General features: G+C 44.7%; 1 protein-coding gene across 2 annotated transcripts in view; it reads left to right on the forward strand.

The window, feature by feature from the left end:
* The first annotated feature begins 11,650 nt into the window (after positions 1-11,650).
* Positions 11,651-15,774, forward strand: part of LOC146344947 (diacylglycerol kinase beta) — a 325,000-nt gene continuing 320,876 nt past the window's right edge. For both annotated transcript variants that reach the window (XR_014792619.1, XM_084860457.1), the window contains exon 1: positions 11,651-12,126. The gene's annotated coding sequence lies outside the window, so the exon portion shown is untranslated. The remainder of the gene's footprint in view (positions 12,127-15,774) is intronic.

The following is a 15,774-nucleotide window of genomic DNA, read 5'->3' on the forward strand; positions in this document are numbered from 1 at the left end:
CAGCTTTTACACTCTCCTCTTTCACCCTCAACAAGAGGCTCTTTAGATCCTCTTTGCTTTCTGCGATTAGGGTGGTATCGTCTGCGTATCTGAGGTTGTTGATAATTCTCCCGGCAATCTTAATTCCGACCTGTGATTCATCCAACCCGGCGTTTCTCATGATGTACTCTGCATATAAATTAAATAAGCAGGGCGACAATATGCAGCCTTGTCATACTCCTTTCCCAATTTTGAACCAATTGGTTGTTCATACAGGTTTCTCAGGAGACAGGTAATGTGGTCTGGTACCCCCATCTCTTTCAGAATTTGCCACAGTTTGTTTTGATCCATACAATCAAAGGCTTTAGCATAGTCAATGAAGCAGAAATAGACGTTTTTCTGGAATTCTCTTGCTTTCTCCATGATGCAGCGAATGTTGGCGATTTGGTCTCTAGTTCCTCTGCCTCTTCGAAACCCAGCTTGTACTTCCAGTAGTTCTCGGTTCACATGCTGCTGAAGCCTAGCTTGTAGGATTTTGAGCATCACCTTGCTGGCATGTGAAATGAGCGCAATTGTACGGTAGTTTGAACACTCTTTGGCATTGCCCTTCTTTGGAACTGGAATGTAAACTGACCTTTTCCAATCTTGTGGCCACTGTTGAGCGTTCCAAATGTATTGGCATATTGAGTACAGCACTTTAACAGCATCGTCTTTTAGGATTTTAAATAGCTCAGCTGGAAGACTGTCATCTCCGCTAGCTTTGTTGTTAGTAATGCTTCCTAAGCGCACTTGACTTCACTCTCTAGGATGTCCGGCTCAAGTTCAGTGACCACACTATCATGGCTATCAGGGACATTAAGATCTTTCCTGTATAGTTCTTCTGTGTATTCTTTCCACCTCTTCTTAATCTCAGCTGCTTCTGTTAGGTCCCTGCCTTCTTTGTCCTTGATCATGCCCATCTTTGCACAAAACGTTCCCTTGAGATCTCCAATTTTCTTGAAGAGATCTCTCGTCTTTCCCATTCTGTTGTTTTCCTCGATTTCTTTGTTCATTTGTTCATTGTTCATTTAAGAAGGCCTTCTTGTCTCTCCTTGCTATTCTCTGGAACTCTGTATTCAGTTGGATATATCTTCCCCTTTCTCCCTTGCTTTTCGCTTCCCTTCTTTCCTCAGCGACTTGTAAAGCCTCATCAGACAGCCACTTTGCTTTCTTGCATTTCTTTTTCTTTGGGATGGATTTCGTTGCTGCCTCCTGAACAATGTTACGGACCTCTGTCCATAGTTCCTCAGGCACTCTGTCTATCAGGTCTAATCCCTGAAATCTATTCCTCACCTCCACTGTATATTCATCAGGGATATGATTTAGGTCATACCTGAATGGTTTAGTGGTTTTCCCTACGTTCTTCAATTTCAGCCAAAATTTTGCAACAAGAGCTCCAGGTCTTGTTTTGACTGACTGTATAGAGCTTCTCCATCTTTGGCTGCAAAGGACATAATCAATCTGATTTCGATATTGACCATCTGGTGATGTCCATGTGTAGAGTCGCCTCTTGTGCTGTTGGAAAAGAGTGTTTGCTCTGATCAGCATGTTCTCTTGGCAAAACTCTATTAGCCTTTGTCCTGCTTCATTTTGTACACCAAGGCCATGCTTGCCGGTGATTTCTTGACTTCCTACTTTAGCATTCCAATCCCCTATGATGAAGAGGACATCTCTTTTTGGTGTTAGTTCTAGAAGGTGTTGTAGGTCTTCATAGAACCGATCAACCTCAGCTTCTTCAGCCTCAGTGGTTGGGGCATAGACTTGAATTACTGTGATGTTGAATGGTTTGCCTTGTATTCGTACTGAGATCATTCTATCGTTTTTGAGATTGTACCCCAGTACTGCTTTTCCCACCCTTTTGTTGACTATGAGTGCTACTCCATTTCTTCTAAGGGATTCTTGCCCACAGTAGTAGATATAATGGTCACCTGAATTAAATTCGCCCATGCTTGTCCATTTTACTTCGCCGATTCCCAAGATATCGATGTTCAATTTTGCCATCTCATGTTTGACCACCTCCAGCTTACCTTGATTCATTGATCTTACATTCCAGGTTCCTAAACAATATTGTTCTTTACAGCATCGGACTTTCTTTTCACCACCAGACACATCCACAGCTGAGTGTCCTTTTGGCTTTGGCCCAGCCGCTTCACTCTTTCTGGCGCTACTTGGAAATACCCTCTGCTCTTCCCCAGTAGTATATTGGACACCTTCCGACCTGAGGGGCTCATCTTCTGGCGTCATCTCTTTTAGCCTTGTGATATGTTCCATGTGGTTTTCTTGGCAAGAATACTGGAGTGGGTTGCCATTTCCTTCTCCAGTGGACCATATTTTGTCAGAATTCTCCGCCATGACCTGTCTGTCTTGGGTGGCCCTGCACGGCTTAGCTTATGGCTTCACTGAGTTACGCAAGCCCCTTTGCCACAAGGCAGTGATCCATGAAGGGGCAAAGGTCTTATAGCTTCCAGCATTTCCGAGCCAGCCATGCTGGCTGGGGAATGCTTAGAGCTGTAGGACTTTTTTCTTTATAACATGCATAGGATTGCACCCTTAGTCTCTTTTTGGTAGTCAGAATTCTCAGATCTCCTGACAATGATGGATTTATTTGAAATACAGTCCTATCTCTCTGATGGTTTATTTTTGTTTGATGCGTTTTGGCCAGTCAGAAATAAGACCACCACATACTACAGTCTTGAAAGCAGCTACACAGAATGAAAACCAGATAATATGTGTACGCATCAAAGATGGATACACTACAAAGGCTTTAGCACTTTTCTCCTCAGGCAACCACCACTTACACCTATAATAAAGATACCTCCATTTTTCTTTCTTTCTTGAATATTGATAACCCAGTAGGAACTAGGAAGTCACTCTGTTTACCTGTACTACATTCTGAGACACTGCTACTTGCATGACCTGGTTGATAAGACTATGTAAAAACAGAACTGATTTTCTAAGGTATTTGAGACAGAGTCCATGTAAATATTGTAAGAAAGCTTACACTTTCATAATGATACTAGCCACCCTGTATTGACACAAATGGGGACATTTTGGCATTACATCTATGCCATTGTAGTAGTAGCAGCAGCAGCAGCAACAATAATAATAATAATGTGGTGTAGTGGTTAGAGAGTTGGACTGGGAGCCAGGAGATCCAGGTTCTTGTCCCCACTTGGCCATGGAAGCTCACTGGGTGACTTTGGACCAGTCACTGACTCTCAGCCTAACCTACCTCACAGGGTTGCTGTTGGGAGGCTAAAATGGAGCAGAGGAGGACCATGTAAGCCGCCTTGGGTTCCTTGCAAGAGGAAAAAAGGTGGGATATAAATGTAATAAATAAATAAATAAATAAAAACAGATGGCGAATGTATCGAAATGGGAAGTGTGGTAGCTGTACATGAGCAATGATAGCTGTCCAAAAAGATGGTGTGACTTAGCCACATGGTCCAACTTTTGTGGCCTCTTTTTTCATTACTATTGTGTACAGATGGCATGAGAGTTACCTTGGAATAATAATGCATTAACTTGGGACTGGTTTTGGCTGTCTGGAATGGAATTACTATAAAACAGGTAAGGAGGTCAGCCTAATTTCAAAAGACCTATCCATGGGATTCATTCATTCATTAATTTCATTTCTATACTGCCCAATAAGTGAAGCTGTCTGGGAGGTTTACAAAAATTAAAACCACAAGGTATATGTGATCAGTTCAGACCTCTGGCAAGAGGAATCTGTCCCTTCCCTGGTAGCATACTGGACAGGAAGGAAGAGGGAGAGATGGAAAAGGAGGTGGCAGAAAGAGAAAAAGGACGGGGGAGGAAAAGGGAATTTAACTTCCCCAGCCCCTTACAACTACAGTAAGGGCGCAATCCTATGCAGATAGGCAGCCGCCTCCGAACTCGGAGGCGACTGCCTATTCAATGCAGGGCAGGAGAAGCACGGAGGGGATCGTTCCCTCAGCGCTTCTCCTGCCCTGCATTTTCGGCTAGACAGCTGATTGTGGCTGTCTAGCTGCAGGAGTGCAGAGCGGGTTAGGAGGCTGCTGTACGACACATTGGATGTGTTGTACAGGCATTTCCGCCCTCCCCACCCCGGAACGCCCCCCAGGAATGCCCCATTTTCAGCCACTCTGCACTCCTTTTGCGAGCATGGAGAATGGGGCTTCGCTACGCTGCCTCAGAGGCAGCATGGAAGTCAGTTCTCTGGGAACCAACCTCAGAGCACAGGCTCCAAGGTCGGTTCCTGGAAAACCAGATATCCTATGGCCGTCTAGCCACTGACTAGCAGCCATAGGATTGCTCCCCAAGTGTCCTGAACAGGGGCATGGGGGGGGGATGTGTGCCATGAGGTGCCATATTTTGGTAGAAAGCCACGGTACAAATCAGATAAATACAGTTAAAAAAAAACAAACTCCCCTTCCTGCAATATTCAGGGATATTACAGGACAATGGAAGGGGGAAAAGAACACCCTATCCTTTTTCCACTCTCCAAAATCACTAGCACCCTGCCACATAGCTATAAACATTCAGATTTGGAGCTGGAAGCCAGCTCCAAACCTGAGTCTTCCAGGACTGTTTAATAGAGCTGTGCACAAATATCTTCTCAAAATTCTCCAGCCTATTTGTGGGCAGAGAAGGGGGGGGGGGCAATTTCACTGAATTTCTCCTAGGGGAGGAGAAATTATCCAACAGTTTCACTATTGGCAGGGGTTGTAGCACAGGTTCTTCCTTTTTTTCCTAAGGGTTTTTGGTTTATTGCACTGCTTCTGTAGGTGGCAACAGCATCAACTGTGTTGAGGATTCCACTTTTTTGAGGCAGAATTTTGAATTTCTTTTGGTGGTATTTTTGAGCTTACCTAATCACTGTGAGGTGGCTGAGGGTGCTGTGTAGGGATGTACGAAAATCACTTACCTTTCAGGGATTATGCGGATGGTGCGGGGGGAGGCGTTCCATCCCTCCCCCGGAATCCTCCCCCGGGGGGGAGGAGCTCCGTTCCTCCCCCCACCCCCGGAATCCTGGCCGGCTGGCTGTGCTCCGCAGCAATTCTGCGGAGCCGCCAGCTGGCTCTGCCAGCAGCTGGACATCCAGCCGCTGGCTAGCAGGGATGCAAATGGCGGCAGCCGTAGCCGCCGCTGTTTGCGTCCCTGCAGTCAGCCGTGATAGGCTACGTAAATGTTTACGTAGCCTATCACAGCTGATTAAAAAAAAACACGCGCATATGCAAATTTGCATTCCTTATTTTGGCACGTCTTAGTCTATGTAAACATTTACGTAGACTAAGATGGCGAAAAGAAGGGGAACGCAAATAGCGTAGAGTCTACGCTATTTGCGATCTCCTTATTTTCGCCGTCTTAGTCTACGTAAATGTTTACATAGACTAAGACGTGCCAAAATAAGGAAAGCAAATGGCGGCGCCCATGGGCGCCGCCATTTGTGTACACGCGTTTTTTTAATCAGCCGTGATAGGCTACGTAAACATTTACGTAGCCTATCATGGTGTTTTTTTTAAAATTTAGCTGTGATAGGCTACGTAAATCTTTACATAGCCTATCATGTTTTTTTTTTTTTTTAAACTTGGAAATGGCGGCGGCAGCTGGTCGGAAGACCGGCCGCAGCTGCTGGAGCTGCCGCCGCCAGGAAGATCCGCCCCAGGTAAGTCCCATCCCGGAGGGTGGCGGGGGGGTGGCGAGCCGTTCCGCCACCAATTTCGGGGGGCCAAATGTGCTGGCATTCGGCCTCCCCGAGATCCGTGGCGGAACTTTTGTACATCCCTAATGCTGTGTTTTCTCTCTATATTACACATCTTTCCATTGCTCTGCAGCCTCCCAGGCCACCTACATTTCCTGAATTGAAAAAGCCCCATGGGAGGAGTTGCCTTAGGATGACTTCATGATGGCTTTAACGGAAGTACGGGAAGCGGAGGAGGCTACAGGCTGCCACAGAGATTATTGCACAATGACAGACAGGACACTCATGAACTCTCCTAAGCCACCTCTTAAGTAAGGTTAGCACAAGAACCCCAACCCCTTTGAATTTCTTCAAAATTTCTCCTCCTTTGAATTTCTTTTCAAAAGCAATTTCCTCCATTGTAATTAACTGTGTGTGTTTGCATAGCAAGGAGCTGACGAGAACATGTCCCAGGTTACTGTTAGATACTTTATAGTAGAGAAATGCACATTTAAAAACATATAATAGATACTAGGGATGTATCTTGTATAAAATCCATTCTGTCTGCATTTTGTGTATTGTCAGGTGCCTTTCCCCACTTAACTCTGCACAGGACCTGACCTAACTCTGCAAGTTGATCAAATGCCTATCAGATGCCCAAACTTTAATCCAATTTTATACAGGAATCTAAATCATCAAGTATATAATTAAGTACACTAATCACTTGTCACTTCTAAAGATAATCATGTTTCTCTATCACCATAATTATTACAGGAAAGGAAGCATATTTGTAAATACTTAGCTCATAGTTACACTGCCCTCCCTCAACAGGGGTCCTTGTGTTAATATAAATATTAGGATAGAGCAATTTTAAAGAAACAGTTGATTTTCTGCTCCTGACTCCATCTTGCTCTCTGTCCCTTTCCTCACTTTTTACCTATAAGGCACATCCTATACAGATCAGTTGAGTAACTGAAGGGCTATTTATAGCCTCATTGTATATAGTAAAGGCAGGTTGTTCAACAGCAGGTTGTAAACCAATATCCTTAAAATGAAGACAGAGTGCTATACCTTTTCTAATCCTCCAGTATGTACTAACTGTTCTTTAAATACAACAAGGTCAATAACGGTGCTTAAAAACTTATTGAGTTACTATCATAAATTGTCAGAAAGGCTAGTACTGTACGGAGTGTTCCCATAAAATAAAAGCACACTTTAAAAGAACACTCTTCTTTTAATACTCTTTAATACTTTAATACTCTCCAAAACAATGTGTAAAAATACAAAGATGGCCAAGTATAAGTTAAAGAAAATATGGATCGTTACTGAATATGCATAATTGCCCTAGAACATAAGGCCTATCTACTCTACCTGACACGTTGCATACAATGAATACATAGATACTACAACTCCTATCAAGTCTGAGCATTGGCCATGCTGGTTGGGAATTGTAGTCCAGAACATCTTGAACGTGCCAAGGTGAGGGAGGCTGCCATAGAGGAGCAGGACATGATTGCACCTGCTGGCCCCACACCTAACTTCCACACATTCATCAGAACTTCTGAACAGAGCGTACATGGATACAAGCTGGATGCATGGAGGCTGTATCCATTCAATGTGTACCCTTCATTTTGCAGGATACAAATTGAGTGTACAATTTGTGGGAGCACTGCTGGAGGAGGTTCTGTTGAATGTGCTGAGGTCAGGAGTAGGGCCAATGGGAATGCTTCTGACCTCACCCTCTATAGCACATACCACATTGTCTGAAAAGGCCAATAGCTGTAGCCACACAAAACTTCATTATAAGGTCTTTGTTCTTGGACTTTTTATGACTTGGTTAATGACAAAGGATAGTGGAATCTTTTGACGGTAGCTCATGTTTGTTCATTTAATTGAAGTCAATTATCCCACAATTTGGCATAAATGAATGAAAGCTTCCTATGAAAATGTCACAACAAATGGCACTTATTGGGCATAGTGTGGAGACATGCTGAAACAGCTTCATTAGAATGTGCATAGCTGAAGCATTCAGAAATCCATCAGAAATACACAGGATCTGAGTTAGCACTCACCAGGATGTGTCTCTGGCAACTGCTTTCAAACCCAGATCAGAGTTCAGCCTTAGACTATCTAAAATAATAGCAGAGTACCACTGAGCATGTACAGAGTGGCTGTCTTTATTATGTAAGCCTTGAAAGAGGACATGCAGCATAGCTCTCCTTGGGACAGGGGTTCAAGACCTACTGAGGTAAGGAAATACTATTTTGCCAAGCAGGGAATGGGAAGGACCAGGACAAGCAGATAGAGATGCCACAGCAACCTCCAGTAACTCACCAAACAGGGCATTGACTTGGGAAGCAGGAGATGAGAATTCAAGCCCTAAGAGGGAATAGGAGGGTGAATGTGGTCTCACCCATTTTTTGCATGTCTGGCCAGCAACAGTCATGCCAGGAGCACAAGAGGTGGACTGCTCAGGACTCAAACCCACACTGCATGGCAGCTTCTGCCACAGGAGAGAAAGATATCATGGGGCATTTTTGTCTCCTCCAGCCACCAACTTCAAGACACAAACATTGAGCCAATGAGGAGGAGTGTTGTATGGGCAATTATCATTTTAGGCTCACCTAACAATCCATGAGACCGATCCCACACTGTTTTGCTTGATAGGGTGTGGTGGTCATACTTGAAGTGAGTTTAGAATTGGCATCCATGAGCTGTTTCCCTGTGCCACCTACATCCATTACTGTGCTCTGCCCCATTTTGGCCATTCTACTGATTCATCTTTGCTGCATAGTAGATACTATATGTTTTGAAATATCATGGTGATGTGGGAAATAATTGCACAATATGAACAAAATTATGCTTCCTGCCATTGTATTCTGACTCACTTGTATCAACTTATAATAAGTATTCAAGGTCTTAATCATTTTATCTATTTATTTCTATACTGCGCAATAGCTGAAGCTCTGAGCGGTTCACAAAAACCATCCACTGAAATACATTGGCTGAAGGACTGTAAACTATTGAGACCCCCCTATCCCCTACACTGTTGTAATCTGAGATAGACTGGATGAACTGCTCAGATATACCAGCAGAACACACTGCTAAACATAAAGGCAGATCTATATGGATCCCTTTATCAATTTTATAGCAATGTTCTGTCATAATATAGTTAAATAGCTTATAAAATGTTTGCATTTAATTACTTTAAAAAGTATTAGCGAGACTCTTTATGCCTGAGTGTCTTTGATTTACTTTTAAAAGTAAATAAAAGATTGTTACACGTAAACATTTTGATTACAGAGTCCTCAAGACTATTTTACAGCCTTAAGAAGATCCAAGGCAAATATGCAATATTTATTTATACCATTTATGAGTTGCTCAGTAACAATAGTTTCCTAGGCAGCATGGCAAATAAAATAAATGAAAAATAAAAATTCCAATAAAACAAAAATGAATAAAGCAGCAAATAAAACAAGTATACAAACAAAACAACTATTCCAAAGCAGAAATCTAAAACATCACAGCAATAATAAATGAATAGAGAGAGCCGGAGGGATAAATTCCACACAGCTAAAGCAACTATGCTAAAACCACAGCATAATGCAGTGGTTTACGTTTACAATTTCAAAATTAGAATTAAATGCATAATCCTATGGATATATATACAGAAAAAAGCCCTACAACTCCCAGTATCCCTCTAGCCAACCATGCTGGTTGGGAATTGTACGACTTTTTCCGTCTTTAACATGCAAAGGATTGCATTCTAAAAGTGCAATTTTACACATGTCTATCACAGAATCATAGAATAGTAGGGTTGGAAGGGGCATAAGTCCCATTTAGTTACTCCCAGGTAAGTGTGGATAAGACTGCAGCCTAAAAAATTTGAAATAGCATTGGATAATAAAAAGGACTTTGCCTGGTGCTGAAAAGACAAGGAGGGAGCAATCCTATGGCCTCTAGTCAGCGGCTAGACGGCCATAGGAGACGTCGGTTTCCGGGAACCAACCTCGGAGCCCATGCTCCGAGGTTGGTTCCCTGAGAACTGACCTTCCCCCGCTCCTGCACTGCCTCGCAGGGGAGTGTGGAGCAGCCAAAATGGGGCGTTCCTGGGGGCGTTCTGGGGCGAGGAAGGTGGAAATGCCAGTATGACACATCCAATGTGTTGTCTGGCAGCCGCTTCTCCAGCTCTGCCTTCCCATGGCTAGACAGCCAAAATTGGCTGTCTAGCCGCAAATGTAGGGCAGCTGAAGTGCAGAGGGGACTTCTCCTGCCCTGCACTGGATAGGTGGTCGCTTCTGAGTTCGGAGGCGGCCGCCTACCCCGGTAGGATTGTGCCCTACGGGTGCAATCTTATGCAAGTTTACACAGAAAAAAGGCCTACAACTCCCAGCATGCCCCAGCCAGCATAGCCAACTAGGGCATGCTGGGAGTTGTATGCTTTTTTTTCTGTCTAAACTTGCATAGGATTGCACCCTTAGGTAGGCACCAGTTGGGCCTCTCTGGGGTGGGCGTTCCACAATCAGGGCACTATTATGTAAAAGGCCCTTTCTCGTGTGACCACTCCCAGCCCTCAGATTGCAGGGGCACTTGGATAAGGGCCTTATTGTAACCTTTCACTTATGTTTGTATATTACAAGGCAACTGTTTTCTATTATGGAAAGTTCTTCCAAAATGCTGTATTTATCAGTTAAAAATAAATACATAAATAAATGTTGGTGGACTTTCCAACAATTAGAATTTTAAATTAAATACTTGCTAGACTGTTTCACAGATCTCATTCAAAGTTTTGCTCAAAAATAGTTTTAACCTTGAATCTATACTAGGTTTTGAAGAATATTCAGTAGTCCAGCTGGCACATTTTACAAGTCCAAGCTCCTCTTAAGTAGGACTCACAGGCAGCACAGAGGTGCTCTGACTATACAGCAACAATGGTGAAATTAGCTCTTCAAAAAAGACAGCACCAAACATATAAAAAATGAGTATTATACAAGTGCTATTTGGTGGTTTTGAGCATTACAGCGTTTGTGAATTTCACAAAACAGTGGGCAAAAACCAGCCAAAGTTAAGACCTTTAGTGAGAACAGAGCATGTATTTGGCTCTCTAATATAAAATAATAATAGCATCCCTAACCCTATTCTAGACAATGCCCCTTCACACAATGCAATGAGGGTAGACTCCAATGCGGGGGTCTACGCTCATTGTAGAATGTTTTAATCTGCCTAACTGGCAGGGCGGGCCCTACCATTGGGCAGAGTGAAGCACCTGCCTCAGGCAGCGGATGCTGAGGGGTGGATAATGGTGGGGAGGTGTTGGAAGGCCAAGCTGTGTATGCCACTCAGCCTGCCCTGTGCCCCCTAAGCTAGCCTGCTCCAGCGCAATGAAGGACACTGTCCCATTTCCAGCGCCGAAGTAAGATTCCACTGCCGCTCCAGTTGGCTTCTGTACATAGAATGGGGCATTCCTTCTTGCCCTTTACCCCAGGCGGCAAAATGTCTTGGGCCAGCGATGCTACCAGGTTTCTGGGGTTTTAATTTTTAATGTCTTCCTGTTACGGGATTGCTTCCTTTTTTATTGTCGCAAGCCTCCCTGAGCGCAAATGCGCTGGAAGGCTGGGGTATAACTTTTCCAAATAGAACAAGAGCAGCCCAAGGCTGGGGTATAACTTTTCCAAATAGAACAAGAGCAGCCCAAGGCTGGGGTATAACTTTTCCAAACAGAATTAAGAGCAGCCCGGCTGTACTGTGAGGATATTAGGCGCCCTCCTCTTCAGCACGTGCTAGGGGTTCTGCTCAAATGCCACGTGCCGGAACGCGTGGCTGCGTGCATTGGTCCTGAAGGGCCCTGGGGATCCTGAAACCGAGGCCCCTGTCGCTACCGCGCTCAAGCTGAGTCGACGTTTCGCGCGCCGGGGTGACCCTTCTGCCTTGCCACCACGCAAGCCGATGTGTTGGATTTGTGGGGGCTGGCGACGGCGCGCCAAGCCAAGCGGCTGTATCCCGCGGTGAGAGCGCACCGCCACCCGTTGGCACCGGCCAGGGCCTAGAAGACAGAAACGGACGGAAAAGACCCGGTTAACTTCAGGCGAAGGAGGCAGCGGCGCTGCGGCGGGAGCGCATTTCTTCCTTTCAGCGCCGGGACTGGCCGAGGGCGCCTGCCCCGGCACACAGCCGCAGCAGCCTGTGTCTCCCGGAGAGCTCCGTTGAGCTGTTTCCGCATCGCCTCAGGAGACCCGGCAGCGGCGGGAGACTCCCGGGCTGCTGCTGTTACGACGGCGCAGTCCTCACCTCCCTTTCCTCGCGCGCCCCAGGGAGAGGGGAGAACAGAAGGGCGCGCGCGCGCGGGCTGGCGCGCGCGCTCACGCACACCGCTGCCCAAAGCGAAGCGCCTCAGAACGAGCCGAGGCAGCGGAGGCGCTATCACCGGCAGCAGCGGACGGCAGGTAACGTCGTGACCGCGTTCCGGCCGGCTGCGCTGGCGGGAGGGAAGCTGGAGCAGGAGGGCGCGCGGTGGGGGGACGGCGGGTGGGAGAAGGGGGAGATTGGTGATGGCGTCTTGTCGCTGGACGAGGGGAGCACGCCTGGCCGCTACCCAGCCTGGCCCTAGAGCGAGGGGAGGCGGCGGCGCCCCGCGACGAGGGCAGCCTGTGGAGCCCACGCTGCTCTTCGGAGGGCTCTTGGGAGAACGGGCTGCGAGTCTCTCCAAGCGCCTGCGAAGTAGGGACTGGCACGTCTCTGTGTGTGAGTGCGCGCGCATTGGACGCGCACGCGAGTGGCTACTGCTGCAAAAGCAACCAGACGGGGTGTTTGTCGAGCTTCAGCCTAGTTGCTGTCACCTTCTCTCTCGTCCCCCGCGCATCCCCGCTGTCCTGTTCAGAGATCCACACGCATTTACTCTTCTCGCTCTGCATTGCGCCGCAGCAAGTTAGCAAAGCCCTGCTTGGGTGACTGGACTGATTGCAGCCCCGGGGGCGTGGGGACAGCCCGTGTCTCTTGTGTGCATATGTGTTCGTTTGGTTTTTGTGCTGCTCGCTCTCTCCCCCTTCCTCTTGTGTGCGTATATGCCAAGGAAAGGGTAGGAAGAAAGTTGTAGCATCCAGGATCCTTTGCCATTCATTTGTTGTTGTTCAGTCGTTCAGTCGTGTCCGACTCTTCGTGACCCCATGGACCATAGCACGCCAGGCCTTCCTGTCCTGCATTCATACCTCTGTTTTAAGTTCCCTTATTGCCTGCCCGCTTCCTCTATGATGATGTGTGATGCTGCTGGGGGTGATGATGTCATACCGTGTCACGTTGGCTTTGCTATTAACTAATGATTTTTTTAAAAAAATATGTGCTAGCTTGGTGAAGCAAGTGGTGTAATAACACGGTTTGGGGGTTGTTTTTTTTTGGTTTCTGTTTTTATTTCTTCTCTACTATGCACATGGAAATTTCTTCTGCAGTGTCTGGTCTCCAGAAACTTTATTTTTATTTGTCGTGGTAGTTTCTTTTTCTCCAAATGACTTTTCAAGATGGGATTGGAAAAGGTGATGTTGACTTGAAGTTGCAGATTTGCAGCACAATCCTGTGACTGTTTACTCAGAACTGAGCCCTGCTGAACACAGGTAAGTGTGCATAGGATTGCAATCTAATAGTGCAATCCTATACATGCCTACTAAAGCTTAAGTTCTACTGAGCTTTAGGCTGCAATGATATGCACACTTACCTGGAAGTAAGTTCCACTGAACACAAGGAGGCTTACTTCTGAGTAGACATGTATAGGATTGGTGTGAAAAGCATCCTATTGACAATTCATGTTTTGCACTTTCCAGTGATGTTCATTATTTTAAAACAAACAAGGAAAGAAAGACTGGAAGAAGCCTTATGTCAGGTTAACAGTTCTTGTCTGTTTCTGAGTGGGGATGCATCACTAATCTTCCTTTGAACTATTCAAGTAATTATCATCCTGTATGGATGTGGCTTTTTAAAAAAACAACAACCACAATAGCCTTGTAAGCATAGGATTGCAGCCTAAATTAATCGTACTTCGGTTCCACTGAAACCAATGCAGTGACTTTCCTGCATTGACAGGGGGTTGGATTAAGTCACATTTGAGGTCCCTTCTAACTCTGTGATTCTATGATTTATGCCAAATTTTTCCACATTGATTTCAATGGGACCGAAATGCGGTCGGCAGCTTACAGTGCAATTCTGTGCATGTGTAAAGACTAAGACTAAATCTTATTGAGTTATGTGGAGCTTACTCCGAAGTAACTGCCTAGGATTGCATAATCCTAAATCTGAATTCAAGTACTCCAGTACTGAAAACAAATTTTTGGACTGAGCATGTATTCATAGGCACATTGTTATACAATCTTAGGTCAGTCATGTTGAGCACTATTTTACACCTGGTTCTGGTTGGTGGACCTCAAGGTACAGGTGAAAAACAAAGTAGATTCAGTAAGCCTAAAGTCTGTCCACCCCTGGTCTAGATTTGTTGTTTTCTGACAGCAATACGCTCCTCTCTTTTGGAGGGGAGGGGATGGAATTTAGAAACTCCTCTCTCCCCCCCCCCAAGACGATAAATGCTGTCAAAACTGAAAACACAGCTAATCTATTTAGTATGGAACATATCTTTAAGAAGAAGGTGAATAATTACTAGGATCCTAAATTCTTATGATAGGCTTAATAACAAAAGACGGTTTTGTTTTTGTAAGAAAATGTGTTTCCAGATAATAAACTCCTGCAAAATGGTCTTTTCTTTTAAAAAATCATTGGACTGTATTGTGTGTTCTTAGAACTATATATATATAAAAAATATTTGCCCAGTGTATGCTTTCTGTATAAAATGGCAGTGCAGTTTTTTATTTGCAAAATGCCAACCCAGAAATTCTAGTGTGCCTAAAAGCATAGCATATACAAACTGACAGCAGCCTTGAGCTAAACTTACTTGCTTTCAAATTATTTTTGTTGTATTGTGCTAATGAGATCAATGACTCCAAGCACAGATACCTAAAATTAAAAGCTTTTAATTTTGCATGCCTAGAAGGGAGCATATTGTGACACCTTTGTGTGATGTTTAGCTCCTCTTTAAATTGGTGGAACATTTTATACTAGTATGATGTGTTAGACACAAGTTCTCCAGATAAGAACATAATCTTAATAGAACTCTATTTAACAGGCATTTATTTCTGAGTTTTCTGTAATGAATGCAAATCAGCTTGGTATGATTAAAGACATAGGATACCTCCAGAGTTGAATTACATGGCTTAATACGCATGCAGATGTTTTGTGCTTATGGTTCATACCTACGTCATGCTCATGATAAACTGAAATGCATTGCCTTTAGCCAGAAAAGAATACTGTTAGAAACTAGGTTTGTATATTCATTTACCAGTTATGGTGGTATTCTACAATGTAGCCTTTCTTACCTCCTGATGTAGTCTTGCTTACCTTTCTTTGGCAATACTTTCTGCATATGATGTGTGAAACCATGCCACCGTCACAGTGGGTGGGAGGAACTCCCATAAAAACATAGGAAGCACCCAGCTGCATCAGACTAAAGGCCTATCTAGTCCAGCATTCTGTTTCCCACAGTGGCCAGCCAGACACGCATGGGAAGTCTACAAGTAAGACATGAGTACAGTAGCACCTTCCCCTGTTGTCCCAAGCAGTTTGCTTACCATCTGTTCGAGGTAAATTGGTGGAAAGCATTATTAAAGATAATTTTATCAGGCATATACAAGAGCAAGTCTTGTTGAAGAAGAATCGGTGTGGATTCTGCAAAAGTAAGTCCAGTCTCTCTAACCTTTTAGAGTTCATTGTGAGTGTCACAGAAGTGATCCAGTAGATAATGTATATTTGGACTTTCAAAAAGCTGTCACAAACTCCCTCACTAAAGGCTCCTGAGCAAGCTTTGCAGTTGTGTGATAAGAGGAGAGGTCGTCTTATGGACTGGTAATTGGTTAAAGAACAGGAAGTAGAGAGTAAGAATAAATGGACATTTATCACAATGGGGTAAATGTAAGAAGTGCCCTCCCCCGGATCTGCATTGAGACTGGTGCATTTTAACTTGTTCATAAATTATGTGGCATTAAGAATGAGCAGTGAGA

The sequence above is a fragment of the Heloderma suspectum genome, chromosome 5 (genome assembly GCF_057233095.1).
Source record: "Heloderma suspectum isolate Gila_16-S chromosome 5, 16-S_ref, whole genome shotgun sequence".
NCBI lineage: Eukaryota > Metazoa > Chordata > Lepidosauria > Squamata > Helodermatidae > Heloderma > Heloderma suspectum.